We start from the raw sequence: 26,053 nt of genomic DNA, 5'->3' as shown, positions 1-26,053 counted from the left end.
TGGAGCCTACTAGGGGATCAGCTATACTGGATTTGATGCTATGTATTGAACCAGAAGAGATTAAGAAACTTAAGGTAAAGGAACCCTTAGGAGGCAGCGATCATGATATGATTGAGTTCAACTTGAAATCTGAAAGGGAGAAAGTAAAGTTTGACATAGCAGTATTTCAGTGGAGTAAAAGAAATTACAGTGGTGTAAGAGAGGAATTGATAAAAGTAAATTGGCAGGGAAAACAGCAGGACAGCAATGGCTTGAGTCTTCGGGAAAAATGAGGAAGGTGAAGGACAGGTGTATTCCAAAAACAAATAAATAATCAAATGGCAAAATAGTACAACTGTGGCTGACAAAAGGGAGTTAAAGCTAATGTAAAACAAAAAAGAGGGCGTACAACTAAGTTAAAATTAGCAGTAAGATAGAGGATTGGGAAGTTTTAAAAAACCTACAGAAAGCAACTAAAAGAATCATTAGGAGAGAAAAGATGAAATAGGAAAGCAAGCTAGCAAACAATATCAAGGTGGATAGAAAAAGCTTTTTCAGGTATCTAAAAAATAAAAGATAGATGAGAGTGGATATAGGACCGCTAGAAAATGAGGCCGGAGAAATAATAATCAGGGACGAAGAGATGGCAGATGAACTAAATGAGTATTTTGCATCAGTCTTCACTGTGGAAAACCTAGCAGTGTGCCAGGTATTGAAGGGAGTGAGGGATGAGAAATGAGTGCAATTACTATTACAAGGGAGAAGGTGCTCAAAAACCTGAAAAACCTAAGGTACAATAGTCACCTGGACTAGATGAACTGCACCCTAGGATTCTGAAAGAGGTAGCAGTAGAAAGTGTGGAGGCATTCGTAATGATCTTTCAAGAATCTTTGGACTTTGGCATGGTTTCAGAGGACTGGAAAATTGCAAATGTCACACCACTCTTTAAGAAAGTAGGAAGGCAGAAGAAAGGAATTTATAGACCAGTTAGCCAGATATCAGTCTTTGGGAAGATGTTGGAGTCAATAGTTAAGGATAAGGTTATGAAGTACTTGGTGACACAGGACAAGATAGGACAAAATCAGCATCTATTTAAAACAGAGATTTGTGGAAATTTCTTTAGCCAGCAGGCAGTGAAGTTGTGGAATTTGTTAGCAAAGACAGCTGTGGAGGTCAAGTCATTGGGTGCATTTAAGGCAGAGATTGATAGGTTGTTGACTGGCCACAGCATCAAAGGTTACGGGGAGAAGGCCGGGAAGTGGGGCTGAAGAGGGGAAAATGAATCAGTCATGATTGAATGGTAGAGCAGGCTCGATGGGCCAAATGGTCTAATTCTGCTCCTACGTCTTATGGACCTTCCGATTGAAGAAGTTTCCTCATGTTCCTCTTAAACACACCTTTCACCCTTAACCCATGACTTCTGGTTGTAGTTTCACCCAACCTCATTAACCCTATTAATACCCCTCATAATTTTGTATACCTCTTCTCAATCTTCTACATTCTAAAGAATGCAGTCCTAACCCATTCAATCTTTCCTTATGACTCATGTTCCAGACCCAGCAACATCCTTGTAAATTTTCTCTGTACTCTTTCAACATTATTTCCATCTTTCCTGTAGGTAAGGAGCAAAACTGTACACAATATTTCAAATTAGGCCTCACCAACTTCTTATACAACTTCAACATAACATCCCAACTCCTGAACTCAATGCATTGAATTATGAAGGCCAATGTAACCTAGAAGTTTCTTTACGGCCCTATCTACTTCTGACAACACTTTCAACAAATTATGGACCTGTATTCCCAGATCCATTTGTACTACCAGACACCTCAGTGCCCTATCCTTCCGTGTTGCATCTACCCTGGTTGGTCCTACTGACTTCGCACATCTGCATTATAATCCATCTGCCATTTTTCAACCCATTCTTCCAACTTATACAGATCCCTCTGCAAGCCATAAGAGCCTTCCTCACTGTCCATGACACCTCCAATCTTGGTGTCATCCACAAATTTGCTGATTCAGTTGAACATATTACCATTCAGATCATTGATTTAGATGACAAACAACAAAGGCCACAACACTGATCCCTCCAGCACACCACTAATCACAGGCCTCCAGCCAGAGAGGCAACCCTCTAGAACCACTCTCTGGCTTCTCCCACAAAGCCAATGTCTTCTCCAATTTACTACCTCATCCTAAATGTCAAGTGATGGAACCTTATTGACCAACCTCCCACACAGGACCTTGTCCAATACCTTGTTAAAGTCCAAGTAGACAAAATCTACTGTCTTGTCTTCATCCATTTTCCAGGTAACCTCCTCAAAAAAAGACACTATAAGTTTAGTTAGACATGACCTATCACGCACAAAGCCATGCTGACTGTCTTTAATCTGTCCATGTCTATCCAAATACTTAATGTATATATCTGGTCCCTTAGAATACCTTCCAATAACTTTCCCACAACTGATGTCAGGCTCACTGACCTATAATTTCCTGGTTTATGTTTAGAGCCTTTTTTAAACAGTGAAATAACATTGGATATCCTCCAATCCTCTACTACCTCTCTTATCACTGAGGAAGATTTTAATATCTCTGTTAGAGCCCCAGCAATTTTGTTATTTGCCTCTTGTAGGGTCTGAGGGAATACTTTGTCATGCCCTGGGGCTTTATCCACCCTAATTTGCCTCAGGATGGCAAACACCTCCTCCTCTGTTATCTATGAAGTTGATGCTGCTTTGCCCCACTTCTATAGACTCTGTGTCCATCTCCTGAATAAATACAGATGGAAAAACTTTACTTAAGATCTTCCCCATCTGTTTCGGCTCCAGCACATGGTCTTCCAGAGAACCAAATTTGTCCTTTGCAATCCTCTTGCTCTTAGCATATCTGTAAAATCCCTTAGGATTCTTCTTCACCTTGTCTACTAGAGCAAACTCATGTCTTATTTTAACCCTCCTGATTTCTTTCTTAAGTGTTCTTATACTCCATAAGCACCTCAACTGTTCCTACCTGCCTGAACCTACTATGCACCTCCTTCTTTCTCTTAACCAGGGGCTCAATATCTCTTGAAAAACAAATTTCCCTACACTTGCTATCTTTACCTTTTATTCTGACAGGCACTAACAAGGTTTGTACTCTCAAAATTTCTCTTTTGAAGGCCTCCCACTTACCAAGTACACCTTTTCCAATAAACAGCCTGTTCATTTCTGATACCATCAAAAATGGCCTTACTTTAATTTAGAATCTCAACTCGTGGACCAGGTCTATCTTTTTGTATATTTACTTTCAAACTAATGGCAGTGTGGTCATTGGATGCAAAGTGTTCCCCTACACAAACTTCTGTCACCTGCCCTGTCTCGTTCCCAAATAGCAGATCAAGTATCACATGCTCTCTCGTTGGGACTTCTACGTGCTGATGAAGGAAACATTCCTGATAAACTCTATCCCATCTAGTCCTTTTACAGTATGAAAATCAGTCAGTCACTATGTGAAAAGTTAAAATCACCTACTATAACAACCTTATGTTTCTTGCAACAGTCTGTGATGTCTTTACTAATTTGTTCCTCAAATTCTGCAGACTGTTGGGTGGTCTGTAATATAGCACCATAAATGTAGTCATATCTTTCTCATTTCTCAGTTTTACCCATAATGCCCCACTAGACAATTCTCCAGTCTATCCTGACTGAGCACTGCCATGACATTTTCCCTAACTAGTAATGCCATCCCTCCTCCTTTAATCTCTCCTGCTCTGTCACATATAAAACAATTGAGCTGCTGGTCCTGCCCCTCCTGCAACCAATCTCACTAATGTCATAATTCCAGGTGTTGATCCGTGCCCTGAGCAATGATACTTTCCTACGATATTTCTTACACAGCTCAGGACAAGAGTCGCACCATGCTCATTTCCTGACTTTGTCTGAGCTACCAACAGCTGTCTCATCAAACTGTCCACTAACTATTCTGGGACTCTGGTTTCCATTCCACTGCAACTCTACTTTGTCCAGACACAGACATCCATCCATGTAAGCTAATAGGGTCCTAAGTGCTGCACCCGCTCATTCTTCTCCTCCCTCCATTCCATTCAGAGTTCCAAATGTTCTTCCAGGTGATGCAACACTTCACCTGCAAATCTGCTTGGGTTGTCTATTTTGTCCGATGCTCCCGATGAGGCCTCTTCTACATCGGTGAGACCCGTTGTAAATTGGGGAACTGCTTTGTTGGCACCTCCACACCATCTACCACGTGAGAGTTCCTGGTAGCCAACCATTTTAATTCCAATTCCCATTCCTATTTCAATGTGTCGATTCATGACCTCTCTTGTGCAAAGATGAGGCCACCTTCAGGGTGGAGGAACAACACCTTATATTCTGTCTGGGTACCCTCCAACCTGGTGGCATGAATATTTATTGGACCTTCCAGAAAACAAATTCACCCCACCCCTTCTATTCCCCACTCTGACCTTTTACTTCTCAGCTGACTCTTACTTCCTGCTCAGTTCCCTCCTCCTTCCTTTTTCCTATGGTCCATTCTCCTCTCCTGTCAGATTCTTTCTTTTCAGCCCTTGACCTTTCCCTCCCTCCTAGCTTTGCCCATCACCTTCCAGCAAGCCTCTTTCCCCTCCCCCAATCTTTTTAATCTGGCACGTTCCCATTCCTTCTCAGTCCTGAAAAAGGGTCTCAGCCTAAAACATTGACTGTTTACTCTTTTCCACCGATACTGCCTGACCTACTGGGTTCCTTCAGCAGTGTTGCCATGTGAACTGAAGCCAGTTGTGTACTTAGCAATGTTCTTAGAGTCCAAAACTTATTTATAAATTTGAACCTCTCATACCTTGTTGAGATTCTGCACCTTGGAGAGATTCACCATCAGTTTTTTAGCGAATGACTACTCAGATCTTATTCCAGGTTAGACCTGGTACAGGTTCTATAGTCTCAGCAAATTCAATGGAGGCTCTAAGCATTCTGCATAGGAAAGTGGGAGAAAGAGTTTTTTTCTCTTACATACATTTTAATTATTTCTATCTGCACATTATTTTTAATGTTTTAATCATTTAATTTAAAAAAATATTAAAATGAGGTAAATGTCCCGAAGTCAGAGACATTTTAAAAAGTTGCTAAAATTACTTTTCTCTTACAGCTACAAAGTTTTACAGACACCAATACTTACCTCTAACTGTAGACTACTCACTAATTGGACCTCCCTGCAAGTTGATCTTTTCACATCCAGTCCAGTTAAGTGCAGAAGTCCAACCTGTGCAATGGGTGCAAATATGTAAAACACAGCTTAATAAGGTAGCTCAATTGTGTTGGAGTGAATGCTTAAATATCTTTCTATCAAATACGCCAATGGATGCTTTGCTCATGTAATATAGAACATACCGCCGTCTTTTTTAAAGTATTACCAATTTATTGTATGATCACCAACTATAGAAATGAAATTCCAATGCAACTTTATTGTTTGATGTACAATCAGTTTTGTTTCATCGGGCCACTGTGTGGAGAATTTACAATCAGCTGCGATATCCACACATGACACTGATTTATAATAAAAGTTCTCTATCACATAATACTGATTATCAAAGCCCAGATTTTCCACAACAGTTCATGGAATCATTGCTCGTTAGCTCAGCGCAGACAGTGATCCTTGTCATGTTTGTGACAACTCTTTATTTCCATACAACATATATTTTTAGTATCTGTAGTTATCCAATACCAATTTTAAAGATACTATTAAATCAGATACAATCAACCTATATGGCTTTGCATTTAGTATCTTATGCAATTGTTGCATGAAGCTTGCCCTTATTGGTAAAACTTCAATGAGTTTAAAGTACTTTCATCCTTCAACCTCAGACTTCAGTTCTTTAGCCAATTACTGTACCTTAACAAGATCCTTTCACTTGTTGGCAATTCAAATACATTTAGCAAATTATATTCTATTTTGGTTAGATCTATGATGATTTTAATTATCTGAAATTTCCTTTTGGCCGTTGTTGCTTTAGCAGACATAATTATGATCCTCCATCTCTGGAATCATTCTGGAAAAACTCCTAGCCTTTCTTAAATGTGGGGTCCAAATATTGCTGGGTCTGAATTAAGACTTTTAATCAGTTCCTGGCTTTTGCCTCTATTTATGTAGCCCACAAAGGGCTTTCATGTATTTTGTCAAATGGTTTGTTAATCTGCTCTGTCACATTCAGAGTTCTGCACAAACACCATAGGTATGCTGTATAATATATTATGCATTTTTTTATATTTCCAAAAAATTACACCAGTGTTCCCTTTTAATCTGCTGTGCCTTCAGTCATTCCAACAATACAGCAATTTGAAGTCTGCAATTTCTGTTTTCTTAAAATACTTCCAATGTTTGTATCACATACAAACTTTAATATTGCTCATGGAGTTCAAGACACTCAAATACAGGTGAGGTCCTGAGACAAAACTTGTGGAATGATACTATAATCCAGAAAGCAAAATTTCAACACAACTTTAATTTCAGTTTTGCAAACATATTATTTCTACCTTCATCCCACAGGTTTCTAATTGCTAACCACTTCAGTAGATGGAAATTTATTAAGTACTATTTACAAGTCCAAACGTATAATATCAACTTTTTAGAGCAAATTAATTAACCAATCTTAGTTGTTAAGATGCATTAAAAAGAGTCGGGAACTACAAGTGTAAACTTTAGAACAAAACAATTTGTGATGACTTTATCATTGGTACCTTCTGCCCACCAGCTCTTGAATTCCTTTCTGAAATCTTATTATCTCTCTTTCCTCTTTAAAACCACTTTGACTGCCCATACTTTTCTGCTTTAACATTTGCTTGTGTGGCTCAGTGTTATCTTTTTTTCTCCAGGAGTTCTACTATTGGACACATTGAACATATTAGCAAATTAAAACACTACATAAATACAAAATTTAGTTCTTGTGGAGAGAGGTATTTAATTTTAAGTATTTAAAATAAAACATGGTGGCCTGTTTCTGTGCTGCATGACAATGCCACTAAAAGGAATAGATGATGCTCCAGTTGTCAGCTTAGTCCAATATTATTGGTTTGGGAAGGACAGGTTTTTAGAATTGTAGTTCTGTAAGGACAGATCAATGTGAAATTTGAGATGATTCCTTTCGCTAAGAATTCCTTTGGAACCGTGGATTTTTCATGAGGCAGATATTAAACAGAGTTCCTTCAAATGAGTTTGGTGTGGTTTGGAAGAATATTGTTCTGTAGCAAAAATAAGTACCTCAGGGAATTAAAAGGTAAGTTTTAAAGGTAGGTTTTGGTTGGCTAAATTAAGAATCTCCAACTCTCAACCACAATTAACCAACATTTTTAATCTTTCTCTTTGTTTTTCACAAATGATGACAAATTTGGGCAATATATGACATATATAATGAACAAGTGCAAGTATCACAATGAGAAAAGCTTTTGCAATAATTTTTCAGTGAACGAATTATCCCTTTGGCCATATCCCCATAATTAAACATTGACAAAACAACCTAACAGAAAGAATCTGTACATCAACAAAAATTGTTTATTTAACCTAGATGGCATAGCTTTGAGTTTCATGACTTCTTGATTTAGTTACATGGAAAAGGGCTTGGCTTCTACCAAATGAGTCAGTCTTCCTATTAATCTAAAAACTTGTCCATTTGCTGATATTAACATACCTTCTAAAATATATCCAATATTGCCACATTTGCACTCCACCCATCAAAGTAAAAAAAAAGTAAAAACACATCTTCAGTCACTCAACATCATGGGCTAAATCATACTATTTGCTGAGGCAACACCTCACCTGCAAAATCTGTTGGGGTTGACCATGTTGTCCAGTGCTCCTGATGTAGCCTCCTCTAAGTTGGTGAGACCTGTTGTAAGTTGGGGGGACCACTTCATTGATCACCTCCACACTATCCACCACAAGCAGGAATTCCTGGCTTCAAACATTTTAATTTCCATTCCCGTTTCAACATGTTGATCCATGGCCTCCTTTTGTGGAAGAGCAACACCTTAGATTCTGTTTGTGTACCATTCTGCCCGTGATCTTTCCCCTGATTGGTTTTTCACCTGGCACCTACCAGTCTTCTCCTTCCCACCCTCCCCCACCTTCTTTATAGGGCCCCTGCCCCCTCCTTCTTCAGTCCTGACGAAGGGTCTGGGCCTGAAACGTTGACTGCTTGTTTCCACAGATGCTGCCCAACCTGCTGAGTTCCAGCTTGTTTGTACGTGTTGATTATTCCAAATTAGACCTGATACAGGTTCTATAGTCTCAACAAATTCAACGGAGACTCTAAGCGTTCTGCATAGGAAAGTGTGGGAAAGAGTTATTTGCAATTATTTTCCCTTATATACATTTTAATTATTTCTATCTGCTCATTATTTTTAATGTTTTAATAATTTCAATTTTTAATAAAATATTTAAAAAAGTAAATGTCCCAAAGTCAGAAACATTTAAAAAATTTCTAAAATCACTTTTCTTTTACAGCTGCAAAGCTTTGCAGACTTTGACACATACTGTACCTCTAACTGTAGACCACTCACTATTTGGACCTCCCTACAAGCTTATCTTTCCATATCCAGTCCAGCTTAATTCAGACACCGCTATCAATTTTTATTCTATTTTGTTTAGACCTATCATGCTTTTAATTATCTCAAACAAATTTCCTCTTGCTGTTGTTGCTTTTGCAAACATAATTATGATCCTCCATTCCTGGAATCATTCTGGTAAAACTCCTTGCCTTTCTTAAAGTGTGGGGTCCAAATATTGCTGGGTCTGAATTAAGACTTCTAATTAGTTCCTGGCTTTTCCTTCTACTTATGAAGCCCACAATCATTTTGTTAAATAATTTGCTAACCTGCTCTGTCACATTCAGAGTTCTGCACAAACGTGACAAGTTAATACTTATACACACTTTTAAAGCATATAATTCATTATGCATTTTTTATATTTCCAAAAAATTGCTCCAGCTTCTAATCTGCCAGATCTCCAATTATCTAACAACCCGTATACCACATTTTGAAGTCTGTAATTTTTGTTTTTTTTTGCCATACTTCCAATGTTTACATCCCATACAAACTTTAAAATTGCCCATGGAGTTCAAGACACTGGTATTTATCAAAAACGTGTTCTGGCACAAAATGCGAGGAATGACGCTGCAATCCAGAGAGCAAAAATTCAACACAACTTTAACTTCTTTATCAATTTTGCGAACACATTACTCCTATTTTTATCCCATGATCTTCTAATTGTTAACAATGTCAAAAATTAAACTTTATTAAGTACTATTTAGAAGTCCAGATACACTAGAGCAGCTTTTCAAAAACAATTTAAGTTACCCAAATATAATTTACTAGATTAACACCCATGTAGCTGTTAATTTTCTTCTCGATTATTATTTTGGTTCATCCTTATATAAATGTGATTGATCTGCAACTACCAAATTTATTCTACTCCTGTTGACTGAGAGGTGAAATATTTTGCACTCCTTCAGTTGTTTTGGCAGCACAAGCAAGTTATGCTTGAGGTGCAGGTCAGCATCTTGCAGTTACATTGAACAAAATGTGGAAGCAACACTTAACAAGCGGATGAAGTGCAATCACTTCATTTCAATGTAATATTTCAATGGGTTAGCAGCACCCTTGCCTGCTAAATTCGATAAGTCCTAATGGACGTGGTGAGAGAATTGACACAGGCTAAAATCCTTCAATTGGTTTTACAGCATAAAGTAAATCCTTACATATAGAAGGGTTATACAAACAATATTGTACCAGAATCCTGTGACAGGTTTTGACCCAACCAAGATTTATGTATCCCTTAGTATTACAATGGTCTCTTTAAGACCATTGCTCAGATTACTACAAATATTAATTCTCCATGGAGACAATGGAAAAGTAATTGCAATTTACCATATGTCTGAATATCTTCACATTTACAACAAATAGTTTTTTGGCTTTTCTATTTTCTTCAGTGATGTAAGCTTATTTGTTGGCTGTTTCGTGTATGTTCCTTTTGTCAGGCCTGCAGAGCTAGGCTGCTCCCAGTTTCCACCCAGCTAAGAGGAGTCACCTCCTACTTGTTTCCAACTCATCATCTGTCCCACAAGCCCAACTCTCATCCACAGTCCTTACTAAAGTATCGTTTACTGCTAAATAGAGGATGGGTGAGTCAGTGACTGATCCAGCTGAGTTTGGTCACCTAAAGGAAATCGCCTGCTGACATGAATGCACGATCCACAATCAGCAAGAAACTATTGGCTTTCTACTTGCCACACGGTTCCAACTCTCCATCTCGATACAGCAATCCCGCACCAGTCAACCTCCTCCCTTTGTGCCCTGGATTCCGGTGCCTGAACGCTTAAGACTGATTTATACTTGTGCATCACAGAAACACCATAGGTACCGCATACCCTACGCCGTGGGGTGACGTGCACCTCCCCAAAAAAATAACTCACGCGTCGCAGCGACACAGACCGCAACAACTGTGATTGGTCCGCTTGGTAGCATGGCATTTCCTCCTACGCATTTCTGGTTGCTTCTTCTCCGCCATGTCTGTACACTGATGTGAAATAGATGAGCCAAAACGTCAAATCTACCTGCTGACATGCGAAAATGCTTGAAATGCATTTCCTCGTCCATGTCTCTCACGAAGGAACTCAATACAGTGGCAAAGAAACCCCATCGCCAACTAGCATTTTGGCGCAGTCCAAGGCATGCGCGCTGCAGTGTAGAGCCTACGCAGAAGTCATATGCACAAGTATAAATCAGCTTTTAGACAACCCGATGCTGCAGTGTGTTTTACACTTTGATCTCCAGCCAACCCTGCATTCTGTGGATCGAGTCAAGATTGCCTCCGACATCTCTCTCTTGACTGCATGAGCTCTAACCTGGGCAGCCACTAACTGGGACAATAAAAGCATCATTTGCAGTAAATAGGGGGAATTCGCCACTGAGATGCGCTTAAGTATCGGACTGACACTCGATGTTGGATTACACTGTGGAACTCAGGACCCTCGTGCTGGAGTGTGGATGGAAAGTAGAAGGGCTGCCGGCCCATTACCATCACGGCCACCGACGTCGAATAGCCCCTTTACTGTGGCCCTCTGTATTGACGAGCATCTGATGAAATAACCCTCCAAGGATCACCTTCCAGAATTCCAGTTCCATTCCCAGAACCATTTCAGGCTGCAGGACCCGTATCGGCAATGCCTCCAGAGCCCATGCTGTTGGGGAGAGCTCCCTTAACACGAGCCCCAAGAGCGTGTGCGTTGGTGGAGAAACCACTTGTGCGCTTACTACGGGGCAGCTGATCATCCACACATCAGATACTCACTGCATCCGGAAAATGACACCACCGGGTATTGAAGAACTTTCTATCTAGTTCAAAGTTCAAAGTAAATATCTTACCAAACTACCTATATGTTACCATATACAACGCTAAGATTCATTTTCTTGCGGGCATACACAGTAACTCCAAGAAACACAATAGAATCATTGAAACACTATACCCAAAAGGATGGGCAATCAATCAATGTGCTTCAACCAGCAATCAATCTAGACAGCAGAAGTTTTGAGAGGGGTATTTCACTCAGGTTGGCTGCCTGAATAGAAAAGGCAGGATGGGGTTGCTACAGTGAAAAAGAACTTCGACCGGTGACCAATTGCCGTTTGGGATTGATTAGCAAGAGCAAATTAAAGGAAGGAGCGGAAAGCACGGCGGCCATCATTGCAGTGGTTGTTGGCTGAGTGGATAGAGTGGTGATCTTTAGCTCTTCAAGGCCTCCTCAAAAAGACAGGCTCAGTCAGAGAAGACAAAGGAAAGAAGGGTTCAAGGTTAATTTTTTCCCCCTTCTCTTCTTTATATCTATTCAATTTGGACGATAGAGAAGACGAGATTCTGGAAATGCATGCAACACACACAAAATACTGGAGGAACTTAGCAGGCCAGTCAGCATCTACGGAAAAATATGTTTTGGACTGAGACCCTTCATCAGGGCTTGGTGGGGGAGAGGAGGGAGAAGCTGAGAAGTTAGAGCAAGAAGGGGAATGGAGGAAGAAGTACAAAGTGTGAGGTAATAGGTGAAACTGGGAGGGGGGAATGAAGTAAAGAGTTGGGAAGTTGATTGGTGAAAGAGATAAAGAGTTGGAAACATGGGAATCTGATAGGAGAGGGTAGAAGATCATGGTAGAAAGGGAAGGGATTGGAGCACCAGAGGGAGATGATGGGCAGGTGAGAGATGAGGTGCAGGAAGGAAATATGAATGGGAATGGTGAAGGGGGAGTGCAATTACCAGAAATTTGAGAAATCGATGTTCAGGGCATCAGGTTGGAGGCTACCCAGATGAAATAAAGTTGCTGCTCCTCCTACCTGAGTGTGCCTCATTGTAATAGTAGAGGAGGCCACAGACTGGCTTGATGGAATGGGAAGTATTGTCAAGTCAAACTAGAGTTTCTAGAAAGTATTGGGACCTAGAGGCAAAAGAAAATAAAATTTAAAAGTAATAGCAAGAATCCACTGATAGACCAAATGGAACTCACTGCCTGAGTGCTGCTTCTGCCTGGAACATTGGGGGGACCCCGCAGCATCACAGCGATGGTCTGGGAGCAGCGTTGGAATCTGCGGTAAGATGCTGAACTTTAAATAACTAAAGAGACTGTTTCACGGAAAAGAGCACTGCGTTTGGGTTAGCACTAGCTTCGTCACGGGGATCATCGCGCGCAGGCACTTCTGGGAAATGGCGCAAGGTTTAAGAAGAGTTCGGGAACCTTCGGTAGGGGTCGCCTGGTTTGAAAACATAATGGTCTATTAGAGAAACGGAGACTGTGCAGGTTGGAATCCATCTATAAAGTCCAGAGAGGCAGCCAGTTTTTTCACCTAATGACTAATGACTGATGGAACGATAAAGGCAGGAAGAAATATACAGAGGAACTTTCACCAGAATTGGCCAAACAATGTCGCGATGTATTTTCAAACACTGCATCCAGAGCCTTCTGCACTGTGAAAGGTAAACTGGGCCTTCTGTTGGAAAGTGGATTGCAAGAGCTGCCAGTGATTATCATGCTTCTTGAGGTAATGCTGGACAAAAAAATTGGAGACAAAGCGGTACCTTCTAAAAATCAGAGTAAACACTTCCAAGGGCACTCTCAGATCACACCAATTGGTTTGTTATGGACTAGAGAGCATTGCAAATGTCCACAAACATGTGACACCAAAGCAACTGCAGAAATTCTTCCCAGACATACCGCTTAATGAACTTGTGAGACCCAGGGAAATAGGTTTACTCGTAAGCCATAGAGAGGTCAGCTAGCATCTCAGAAAACCAGAGCTGTTGGAGACCTCGTGCTGTGGGACGGACCACTGGGGAAGACAGTTGGAGGAGCACATCCTGATCTCTTTGAGGAGCTGTCTGTGTCGGCCCACATGTCCAAGACACATTTTGCAAGGTCAATGAGAGCGGCTGCTGTAAAGTACGAGGAGCTCACCAGCTGGGTCCCAGAGTAACTTCCACCAAATAGACAGGATGGCATCAAGCTCCAAGAGTCAGGTTCTTCAACCACCAACCAGGACTTCCTAGAGTGGTGGAAGTGGGATAGTATTGGTGCAGCATGCGAGCCAAAATGTGGGAGTTACCGCTGCGGAAACTGCCAGCCAGGCGGCAAAGGAATGACTCGTGCTGAAGAGAGGGAACTTGAAGTTGTAAGAAGAGGCCTCACCTGTGTCACAGGTGACCGCCACAGCAAGGGACCACATTGGCATGCCAGATATCCTTGGTTAGAAGATCCAGCTTCCTTGCCAAACAATAAAAGAACAGTCAAGGCTACATTTCTCAGGACGGAAAAGCAACTAGCCAAAGAACCCGAGTGGAAAGCTGCCTACACTGCTCAAGTGCATGACATGGTCAATCGAAGGGCTGCAATGAAATTATCCTAAGACACGGTCATCAACTGGAACGGGCCAGTCTGGTACGTGAGTCACCTTATTGCTCCGAACCCACACTCTGTCACGACCCCAGTGAGACTCGTGTGGAACAGCAGCCAAACGCTCAGAGGTGTGAGCTTGAACGACCTGCTAATGAAAGGTCCAGATGTCCTCAACCAGATTCGATCTGTCCTACTTACATTTAGGGGTGGAGTGTACGCTGCTCTGGGTGAAATAAAAAAGATGTATAATCCGGTTTGGTTGGAAGACCGAGAAGTGCACCTGCATAGATTCCTCTGGCGAGACTCCGAGCACGAAGAGCTGGGGGAAAATGCAATCACAAGAGTGAACATCAGAGACAAACCAGCAGGGTGCATTGTGCAGCTAGCAATGCGCGAAACTGCTAACCTCCCTCCTTTCACCCACCTCAAAGAGGAGTGGCAGGTGCTCCAACACGACAGCTACGTTGATGACATTCTCACATCCCACAACAACCTTGACCAGCTGAAATCCATCACAGCAAATGTGGAGCAGATCCTGAAGGCCAGAGGTTTTGAGCTCAAGCCTTGGGTCTTTTCTGGGCAAAGTGGGAGGAAAGAGTGCAATGACAAGCTGGAGAAGTCCAAGGCAGAAACCATGGTCTTGCCAAACCAAATGCGTGATGATGACAACAAGGCACTTGGCCTGGGCTACATAGTAGAAGAGGACAAACTCCATGTCATAATTGCAATCAATTTCCTGAAGAGAAATGAAAAAAATGAGACTTGGCCAAGACCTTCTACAAGAGCAAATCAGAGACCAGACACCAAACCCCCTGACACGAAGAGAACTGCTCAGCCAAGTATCAGGGCTGTATGATTGAGTTGGCCTGGTAACTCCTGCTAAGCAGAAGGGAGCTATTCCGGTACGAAGGGCGTTCCAAGAGGCAAAGGGCGAAAGGTGTCGAGTCAAAGACACATGGGACAGCACTCTCAGAAGGCCTCAGGGAGGATGCAATTAAGCTCTTCGAGGAGTACGTTCAACTTGGAGTAAAGTTCACCAGGGCACTGACTCCCCCGTGCTTCACTGAGGAACCCTGGGCAATCACGTTCTCTGATGGAAGCGAGTGCGCCTATGGAGCAATGATATACCTAAGGTGGAACTCGGACCAGGGCTCAATCGTCAGGCTGGTGGAGTCTAAAGTCGCGCCGCCATCTTAGATCAGGAGCTTGGACCTCAGCACAAATCTCCACAACTTCTGCCATCTCCAATGGGATTCCACCATCAATGACATCTTTCCCTCCCCTCATTTTCTGCAGGGATCACTCCCTACATGACTCCCTTGTCCATTTACCCCTCCCTGCTGATTTCCTTCCTAGCACTTATCCTTGCAAGCATACAAGTGCCATACCTGCACCTTCTCCTTCACTACCATTCAGGGCCCAACCAGTCCTTCCAGGTGAGGTGACACTTCTCCTGTGAGAATGTTGGGGTCGTCTACTGCCTTATACTTCTTCCTCCCCTACCACCACCTTCTTGCTCTAACTTCTCATCTTTCGTTCCAGTCCTGAGGAAGGGTCTTGGCTCAAAACATCAACAGTTTACTCTTTTCCATAGATGCTGCCTGGCCTGCTGAATTCCTCCAGCACTCTGTGTGTGTTGCTAGGATAGCAGAGATGCCAAGCAGGATGATGGAATGCTCCTCTTGCGGGATGTGGGAAGGCAGGGAGACCTCCAGTGTCTCTGACAACTACATCTGCGAGAAGTGCATCCAGCTGCAGTTTCTAACAATCTGTGCTAAGGAGTTGGAGCTGGAACTGGACAAACTCCAGGTGATTTGGGTGGCTGAGAGGGTGATAAATAGGAAATATAGAAGGGTAGTTACACACAAGGTGCAGGACATGGGAGATTGGGTGACAGGAAGGGGGTTAAGGATTCAGTGCAGAGTACTCCTGTGGCCATCCCTCTCAACAACAGGTATATCACTTTGGATACCTAACAGAGAAAAATCACTGTGGTTGGGTCTCTGGCACTGAGTCTGGCAGTGCAACTCGGAAGGGAAGAGGGAAGAAGAGGTACGCTGGTGTTAGAGGATCAGATAGAACAAGTGACAGGAGATTTACAGATGGTTTGTTGCCTCCAGGGTGCCAGGGTCCGAGATATCTTGGATGGAGTCCTCAGCATTCTAATGTGGAAGGATGAACAGCCTGAAGTCATGGTCCATGTAGGTACCAATGACATGGGTAGGTCAAGTGACAAAGGGCCTGCATAGGGAGTTCAGGGAATTAGGTGGTAAGCTGAAGGCTAGGAGCTCCAGGGTTGTGATTTCAGGATTGCTACCTGTGCCATGTGCTAGTGAGGCCAGAACTAGGAAGATTATACAGTTTAACATGTGGCTGAGGAGTTGGTGTAGGAGGGAGGGCATAAGATTTTTGGATCATTGGACTCTCTTCCAGGAAAGGTGCGATCTGTACAGAAGGGAAGGCTTATACCTGAACCGGATGGGGACCAATATCCTAGCAGGAAAGTGGGGTTTAAAGTAGTGTTGCAGGGGAATGGGAACCAGAGTGCCAGAATAGTTAGTGGAGAGGCTATGGAGGCTGATGTTGGTAAGACTGCAGACAAAGTCAGGAATCAAAAGGTTGAGTATGGTGTGACCTTGAGCTTTGTATATATCAGTGCAAGAGATATCGTAGGAAAGTCGAATGAGAGCGCTTTAAGATGAGGTAGCTGGTTTACAAACAAAGCAATAATGGAGAAGCTGCTGATAGGGAAAAATTGCATCAACTGGATGAGGTGCAATGTAAAAACCAGACAAAATCTAAAAGGGTGAATACAAGTTGAGGATGTTATACTTGAATATGCACTGTACATGTAATAAGGTGAATAGATAGATGAATTTGTAGCACATTTGCAGACTGGCAAGTACGATGGCTGAAAGATTATAGCTGGAAGCTTAATGTCCAAGGATACATTTTGTATAGAAAGGACAGGCAGGAAGGCAGAGGGGGTGAGTTGTTCTGTTGGTAAAAAAAGTAAATCCAATAATTGGAAAGAGGTGACATCAGGTTGGAATACGTTGAATCATTGTGGATACAGCCAAGGAATTACAAGGATAAAAAGGCCCTGATGAGAATTGTATACAGATCCCCAAACAGTAGTAATGATGTGGCCTACAAATTACAACAGGAGATAGAAAGGTAAAGGTGAAAGAAAGGTTAAGGTAAAAGAACCTGAGAGGCAAGAGATCACAATATGATCAAACTTACCCTAAAATTTGAGAAGGAGAAGCTAAAGTCAGTATCAGTATCACAGTGGAGCAAAGGGAATTAGAGGCATGAGAAGAGTTGGCTAGAGTTGGTTGGAAAATAACACTGGCAGGGATGACAGCAGAGTTGCAACAGCTGGAATTTCTGGAAGCAATTTGAAAGGCACAGTTTATATATATCCCAAAGAGGATAAAGTATTCTAAAGGCAGAATGACACAGCTGTGGCTAACAAGAGAAGTCAAAGCCAACATAAAAGCCAAAGAGAGGGCATATAGTAGGCCAAATATTAGTGGGAAGTTAGAGGATTGGGAGGCTTTTAAAAACCAGCAAAAGGCAACTAAAAAAGTCATTAAGAAGGTAAGGATAGATTACGAAAGTAAACTAGCCAATAATATTAAAGAGGATACCGAATGTTTCTTCAGATACATAAAGTGTAAAAGAGAGGTGAGAGTGGAGATTGGACTGTTGGAAAATGATGCTGGAGAGGTACTAATGGGGGATAAGGAAATAGTGGACAAAATGAATAAGTATTTTGCTTCAGTCTTCACTGTGGAAGACACTAGCAGTATGGTGGAAGTTCCAGATGTCAGAGGTCATGAAGTGTGTGAGGTTACCATTATTAGGGAGAAGATTCTTGGGAAACTGAAAGGTATGAAGGTAAATAAGTCAGCTGAAACAGATGGTGTACACCCCAGTGTTCTGAAAAAGGTGACTGAAGAGATCGTGAAGGCATTAGTAATGATGTTTCAAGAATCACTAGATTCTGGAATGGTTCTGGAAGACTGGTACATGGTAAAAGTCATACCACTCTTCAGGAAGAGAGAGAGAGAGAGGAAGAAGAAAGGAAACTATAGTCCAGTTAGTCTGACCTCAATGGTTGGGAAGATGTTGAAGTTGACTATTAAGGATATGGTTTAGGGGTACTTGGAGGTACATGATAAAATAGGCCGTAGTCAGCATAGTTTCATCAAGGGAACATGTTGCGAGACAAATCTATTAGAAATCTTTGAAGAAATAACAAGCAGGATAGACAAAGGAGAATTGGTTGATGTTGTGTACTTTGATTTTCCGAAGGCCTTTGACAAGCTGCTTCGCATTAAGCTGTTTAACAAGCTACGGGCCTGTGGTATTACTGGAAAGATTCTAGCAAGGATAATGTAGTGGCTGATTGGTGGGAGGCAAAGAGTGGGAATAAAGGCAGCCTTTTCTGGTTGGCTGCCAGTGGCTCGTGGTGTTCCACAGGGATCTGTGTGGGGGCCGTTTCTTTTTATATTATATTTCAATGATTAAATGATGAAATTGATGGCCTTATTGCAAAGTTTGCAGACAATTTGAAGTTAAGTAGAGGGGCAGGTAGCTTTGTGGAAATAGAGAGGTTACAGAGGACTTGGACAGATTAAGAAAATAGGTCAAGTAATGGCAGATGGAATACAGTGATTGGAAGTATGCAGTCACACACTTTGGTAGAAGAAATGAAAGGGCTGATATTTTCAATCTGGCGAGAAAATACAAAAACTGAGGTGCAAGAAGAAATGGGAGTCCTTGTACAGGATTTCCTAAAGGTCTGAGGTGAGGAAGGCAAATTCGATGTTAGCATTAATTTCAAGAGGATTAGAATATACAAGCAAGGATGTAATATTGAGACTTTATAAAGCACTGGTAAGGCCTCACTTGGAATATTGTGAGAAGTTCTGGGCCCCTTATCTTAGGATGTTCAAAAAATGGAGAAAGTTCAAAGTGGGTTCACAAAAATGATTCCAGGATTGAATGGCTTGTCATATTAAGAGAGTTTGATGGCTCTAGGCCTGTATTCACGAGAATTCAGAAGCTGAGGGGTGACCTCATTGAAACATAATAAATGGTGGAAGACCTTGATAGAGTAGATGTGGAGAGGATGTTTCCAATAATGGGGAAGCCTAAGACCAGAGGATACAACCTCAGGATAGAGGGGCAAACTTTTAGAATGGAGATGTGGAGGAATCTCTTTAGCACGAGAGTGGTGATCACATGAAATTTTTTCCCACAGGAAACTGGGCAGGACACGTCTTTATGTATTTTTAAGGCAGAGGTTGATAGATTCTTGATTGGTCAGGGCATGAAGGGATATGGGGAGAAGGCAAGAGATTGGGACTGAGAGGAAAGTTAAATCAACCATGATGAAATGGCAGAGCAGATTCAATGGTCCAAATAGCCTAATTCTGCTCCTATATCTTATGGTCTTATTATGTACAAAAGACAATAAAGTGTGCAAATACAAAAGAAAGAAATAATAATAAATAAACAATAAATATTAAGAACAGGAGACGAAGACTGTCTTTTTTTGATGCTTTGCCGTACGCTTGAGTGCTTGGTGGGGGGGGCACTGATGTTTTTTTTTGGGTGGGGGGGAATTGTTGCTTTGCTGCTGCTTGTGCATTGGAGGGGAATTGGGGCCCTTTGGGATTCTAACATTTAACTGTCATTCATTCTTTGGGGCACTCTTCTGTTTTTGTGGATGTTTGTGAAGAAAAAGAATTTCAGGACTTATATCATATACATTTCTCTGACATTAAATGTACCTATTGAATAAAAGAATTAATAATAAATAAGCAATAAGTAATACTGAACGTGAGTTGTAGAGTCCTCAAAAGTGAGTCCATAGGATATGGGTTCAGTGATGGGGCGAATTAAGTTATCCCCTCTGATTCAAGAGCCTGATGATTGAAGAGTAGAACTGTTCCTGACCTAGGTCCTGAGGCTCCTGTACCTCCTTCCTGAAGGAAACATCAAGAAGACCAGGGAATTATAGACCGGTTAGTCTGACATTGGTGGTGGGGAAAATGCTAGAGTCAGTTATCAAAGATGTGATAACAGCACATTTGGAAAGAGGTGAAATCATCGGACAAAGTCAGCATGGATTTGTGAATGGAAAATCATGTCTGACGAATCTTATGGAATTTTTTGAAGATGCAACTAGTAGAGTGGATAGGGGAGAGCCAGTGGATGTGGTATATTTAGATTTTCAAAAGGCTTTTGACAAGGTCCCACACAGGAGATTAGTGTGCAAACTTAAAGCACACGGTATTGAGGGTATGGTATTGATGTAGATAGAGAATTGGTTGGCAGACAGGAAGCAAAGAGTGGGAGTAAACGGGACCTTTTCAGAATGGCAGGCAGTGACTAGTGGGGTACCGCAAGGCTCAGTGCTGGGACCCCAGTTGTTTACAATATATATTAATGATTTAGACGAGGGAATTAAATGCAGCATCTGCAAGTTTACGGATGACATGAAGCTGGGCGGCGGTGTTAGCTGTGAGGAGGATGCTAAGAGGGTGCAGGGTGACTTGGATAGGTTAGGTGAGTGGGCAAATTCATGGCAGATGCAATTTAATGTGGATAAATGTGAGGTTATCCACTTTAGTTGCAAGAACAGGAAAATAGATTATTATCTGAACGGTGGCCGATTAGGAAAAGGGGAGATGCAACCGAGACCTGGGTGTCATTGTACACCAGTCATGGAAAGTGGGCATGCAGGTACAGCAGGCGGTGAAAAAGGCAAATGGTATGTTGGCATTCATAGCAAAAGGATTTGAGTACAGGAGCAGGGAGGTTCTACTGCAGTTGTACAAGGCCTTGGTGAGACTGCACGTAGAATATTATGTGCAGTTTTGGTCCCCTAATCTGAAGAAAGACAATCTTACCATAGAGGAAGTACAGAGAAGGTTCACCAGATTGATCCCTGGGATGGCAGGACTTTCATATGAAGAAAGATTGAATCGACTAGGCTTATACTCACTGGAATTTAGAAGATTAAGGGGGGATCTTATTGAAACGTATAAAATTCTAAAGGGATTGGACAGGCTAGATGCAGGAAGATTGTTTCCAATGTTGGGGAAGTCCAGAACGAGGGGTCACAGTTTAAGGATAAAGGGGAAGCCTTTTAGGACCGAGATGAGAGAAAACTTCTTCACACAGAGAGTGGTGAATCTGTGGAATTCTCTGCCACAGGAAACATTTGAGGCCGGTTCGTTGGCTATATTTAAGAGGAAGTTAGATATGGCCCTTGTGGCTAAAGGGATCGGGGGTATGGAGAGAAAGCAGGTACAGGGTTCTGAGTTGGATGATCAGCCATGATCATACTGAATGGCGGTGCAGGCTCGAAGGGCCAAATGGCCTACTCTTGCACCCATTTTCCATGTTTCTATGTAAGAAGCATGACCTGGGGAGTGGGGGTCCTTGATCTTGCCTTTTGGATTTCCCAACTGTCCAGCCATTTCCCAAGCCTTCATTCACAAGTCCTGAGTCATGCTTCACAGGAATGTATTTGTCTCCCTCAACAACATCCTCATCTTCTCCAGGGACCTCACTACTGCCCTCACAGTGCATTATGAACAAAGCTAGGCAGGGAGTTCAACACCTTCTCAAATATCAGCTTAACTTTCTTTAGGGTTTTTAATGAGAAATCTTTATGAAACTGCAGAAAGTTAAGTAAAGCATGTATTAGATTCAATACAGAATCGCTGTGTACGAATATTATTGATTACTCTCATGATCAGCATTACACAAGGTAATGCAATCATGCAAGATTCTATAACTGTATAGTGGACTTGAGTGAATTCAAGTCACTCAATTGAATAGCTTCAATTGCTTAATAGCTTAATAACAATAATCGATAAACTTAATGCTTCCTTCAAAGTGCATCTCCTAAACGTTTACCAATATAAAGAAAACTTAAGTCTCACAGATACTGTTGTTTCAAGGCAAATAAAGAGTAGATGGAGATAGATGTCTTTCTAACTCAAAAAAAATTATTCAGATGAGGGAAATCCAAAACAACACACAAAATGCTGGAGAAATTCAGCAGGCCAGGCAGCATTTATGGAAATAAACAAACAGTCGACATTTTGGGCCAAGACCTTTCTTCAGGACTGTAAAGGAAAGGGGAAGATGCCAGAATAAAAAAGTGGGGAAGGGCAAGTAGAATAGCTAGAAGGTCATAGGTGAAGCCAGGTGAGATGGAAGGGTAAAGGGTTGGAGATAAAGGAATCTGATAAGAGACGAGAGTAGACCATAGGAGAAAGGGAAGGAGGGTGGTCAGCAGGAGACGCTCATGGAGTGAGCACTGTTTCAGATTCGCTCCATAACCTTTACTTTTCTTAACCTATGATCACCTTTATTTAACTTACTTTTACCTACACCAAAAGATTCTTGCTACTTTTTTGGACTTACCTTTAAGAGTCTATTGTGAATTTTGAAGAAATGAGTACAGAAATGGCTTTGAGATCTAAAGGGTGAGACCCTGGGAAAGATTCTAACGGGAACGGAAAGAAGAAAAAGACCGATCCTAAGCGCACCGAATTGACTTATGAAATGTTATTGGAGCTTTTAAATGAAAAATTTGAAGAAGAACAACAAATTTTCAAACAAGATATAAAGGCTTTTCAGGATTATATGGATAAGACTGATTCAGTAGTTAGCCAGCAGCAAGCTCTAATCGCAACTTTGCAAGAGGACTCTCGGAAGCGAGACTTGATAATCGAAAAACTGGAGCAGAAATTATCTTCGATGATTAAACAGGTGGAAACACTTAAAGCCAAGAGTGTCGACTTTGAAAATCGGTCCAGAAGACAGAACTTACGCATATTTGGTCTCCCGGAAGGTATTGAACAAGGGGACCCCTCGAAGTATTTTGCTCAACTTTTAAAGGATGCGTTCCCTTCTGTATTCCCAGACAGTCCTCCGTTACTTGATCGTGCTCACAGAATTATGCGTCGATCACCAAGTTCTTCAGCTAAACCACCGGTTGTAATTTTCCGATTTCACTATGTGCATGTCAAAGAGCAACTTATTCATGTGGCTCGGCATTTAGGGATGGCCAAATTCCAAGAATTCGATTTTCGATTAGTGGAGGATTTTAGTCCAGAAGTAATGAAGGCAAGGCTTCTTTTTAAACCTCTGATGTCCAAATGTTATGAGAAAAATCTAAAACCTGCACTCTTATACCCTGCAAAGCTCAGAATCTCACCTCCGAATGCACCACGGCGTGTTTTCCTTTCTACATCCGAAGCTCGAAGCTTTCTGAATGAGAACTACCCTACTGCTTCGGATTCTTGTCTCTAATAAATGAGTGATTTTGATCATTACAAGATAGTTTTTGTTTCCAAAACCAGATTTTGTTTCTGGCTATTGGTGTAGGTTTACTCTATATTTTATACTCTAATTAAAGTTTTTTTCAACGTACTAATCTTTTTATTTTACTTATTTAACCACTGTACTTTATCTTTGGTCATTATTATTAATGCTTTGAAGGCGAATTTTTTTTTTACTAAGATGGCGGTTTCTTCTCTAAAATATTTTTGGCTTTTTTTTGATTTCGCCATTTTTTTTCTCTCATCTTCTTCCTATAATGCATTTCTTATCACATTCAAATTATTTTTTGGTTTGCTTGGGTTTTAACCTGATTTATAAGTTACTAGTGATTATATTCTTTTTGTTTTTTACCAGCAATTATATTAAGAAGTTTGGTTTTAGTATAGTGATCATTTTTATTTTTAGAGTTTGGGTGGATCTTTTTTTTCCTTTTTTATACGGAGTTGCCTTCTGCTGATATGGGGGTAGATTTAGTTTCATTCCTCTTTCTTCCCAGCCTTCTTCTGGCTGGGGAGGAGCTTTCTCTTCTTGGGTGGGGGGTGGGGAGTTTTTTCCTAAATCTAAAGTTCTTTTTATCAGTTTTTTTTTAGTTTTTTCATTTGGGCTGATTTTAAACTACTAAAATGTCCGCGATGTCATCACTTCTGGATCCGCTCCTTATTTTTGTTCCTCTTCCGGGTGCATGAGTTCATAATTTGATTAACCCTTTATATACCAAAGGGTTGATTTCAGAAATATGACTCAGACCATTAATTTTGTCTCTTGGAATACTAATGGCTTAAACCAGCTGATTAAATGGAAAAAGATTTTCAAAGTATTCCAAAGACTGAATGCACATATTATTTTTGTACAAGAACTCATGTGAGGAAAGAGGATAATCATTGTTTTTTTAGGTTTTGGAGGGGTCAACAGTACTATTCGAATTCAAATGCTAAAGTAAAGGGAGTTTCAATTTTTATTGACTCCTCTATTGCATTTGTCGAACATGATATTTTTTTGGATCTGAATGGTAGATTTTTGTTAATTACTGGGTTACTTTTTAACAAAAAGGTTGCTATGGTTAATGTTTTTGCTCCAAATGTGGATTATCCCAATTTTTTTAAGTCCTTATTTACTTCTCTACCTAATTTAAATGAATATAGCTTAATAATGGGTGGTGACTTTAATTGTTGTTTAAATCCTTTGTTGGACAGATCTATTTCTACTCAGACTTTACCTAATAAGTCGGCCACTTATAATTAACACTTTTTTTGACTGATAATAGAATTTTTGATATTTGGAGATTTTGACATTCTAAGGACAAAGAGTTTTCATTTTTCTCACATGTTTATCATTCTTACTCGAGAATTGATTATTTTTTTATTGACTCCTGTTTTATTCCATCGGTAATTGGTTGTAATTATGATATTATAGCCATCTCTGACCATGCTCCATTAAAACTTTCTATTAAATTTACGGATACAGCTTCTAGTGCTAGACAATGGTGTTTTGATTCTACCTTACTGCAAGATCTGGATTTTATTAAATTTATGAAGGAACAGATTGATTTCTTCTTTTCAACTAATTCCACGGATGATATTTCTTGCAGAACACTTTTGGGACACTTTTAAAGCATATATACATGGACAGATTATCTTCTATTCCGTTGGTTTGAGAAAACGCATTAAGAAGGAAACTCTTTTATTGGTTGATAAAATTAAAGAGATTGACAAGAAATATTCGACTGCTCCTAGTAAGGAGCTTTACAAACAAAGGGTTGAAATTCAAATGGAACATAGTTTATTACTTACATCTTTGATTGAAAATCAATCAATGAAAACCAGATCTGATTTTTATATACATAGTGATAAATCGGGTAAACTGTTAGCTGGTCAATTGAAGAATGCTTTGGTTAAACGCCAAATTATTAAGATTCGTCAGCAGAATGGGGATCTGACATTTAACCATGATGAGATAAACAAATCTTTTCAAGATTTTTATACCTCCCTGTATTCATTCTGAATTCCCTCATGATTATAATATCATGTATGATTTTCTTGGGAAATTGAATTTTCCAAAATTATCATCAGATGATCTTTCAATATTAGAAACTCCTATTGCAGCTGCAGAAATTAAAGGGGTTATTTCCTCTATGAATTCTGGGAAAGCACCAGGTCCAGATGGGTATACAGTAGAATTTTTAAAATGTTTTTCCTCTACTCTTTCTCCTTGGTTATGCAGGGTTTTTGAAGAAGCAATTAGATTGGGTAATCTGCCACAATCTTTTTATAGAGCTTCCACTTCTTTAATATTGAAGAAAGATAAAGACCCTACTGACTGTGCATCCTATAGACCAATATCCTTATTGAATGTAGATTCCAAGATCTTTTCCAAGTTACTGGCATCCAGGCTGGAGAAGGTATTATCTCAAATTATCTCGGAAGATAAAACTGGTTTTATTAAAAATCGCTATTCTTTTTTCAATGTTAGGAGATTATTGAGTATTGTTTATACTCCTTCACTTAGCACTTCAGAATGTGTCATTTCATTAGATGCGGAGAAAGCATTTGATAGAGTTGAATGGCCATACTTATTTACTGTGTTTGAGAAGTTTAATTTTAGTCTGACATTCATTTCCTGGATTAAACTGATATATCATACTCCAGTAGCCTCGGTTTTTACTAACAATCAAAGATCTCCATTTTTCGTTTATTTTGGGGTACTAGACAAGGCTGTCCTCTTAGTCCATTATTATTTGATATTGCTTGGCAATTGCTATCAGAGAATCACTGAACATTTTT

The 26,053-nt window shown here is 40.7% G+C and overlaps 1 protein-coding gene across 1 annotated transcript in view; it reads right to left on the bottom strand.

The window, feature by feature from the left end:
- Positions 1-5,153: 5,153 nt before the first annotated feature.
- Positions 5,154-26,053, bottom strand: part of LOC132405489 (uncharacterized) — a 57,587-nt gene continuing 36,687 nt past the window's right edge. The window contains exon 3 of the transcript XR_009515892.1: positions 5,154-5,229. The gene's annotated coding sequence lies outside the window, so the exon portion shown is untranslated. The remainder of the gene's footprint in view (positions 5,230-26,053) is intronic.

The sequence above is a fragment of the Hypanus sabinus genome, chromosome 15 (genome assembly GCF_030144855.1).
Source record: "Hypanus sabinus isolate sHypSab1 chromosome 15, sHypSab1.hap1, whole genome shotgun sequence".
NCBI classification, from domain to species: Eukaryota; Metazoa; Chordata; class Chondrichthyes; order Myliobatiformes; family Dasyatidae; genus Hypanus; species Hypanus sabinus.
This window is presented reverse-complemented; position numbering and strand designations above follow the sequence as displayed.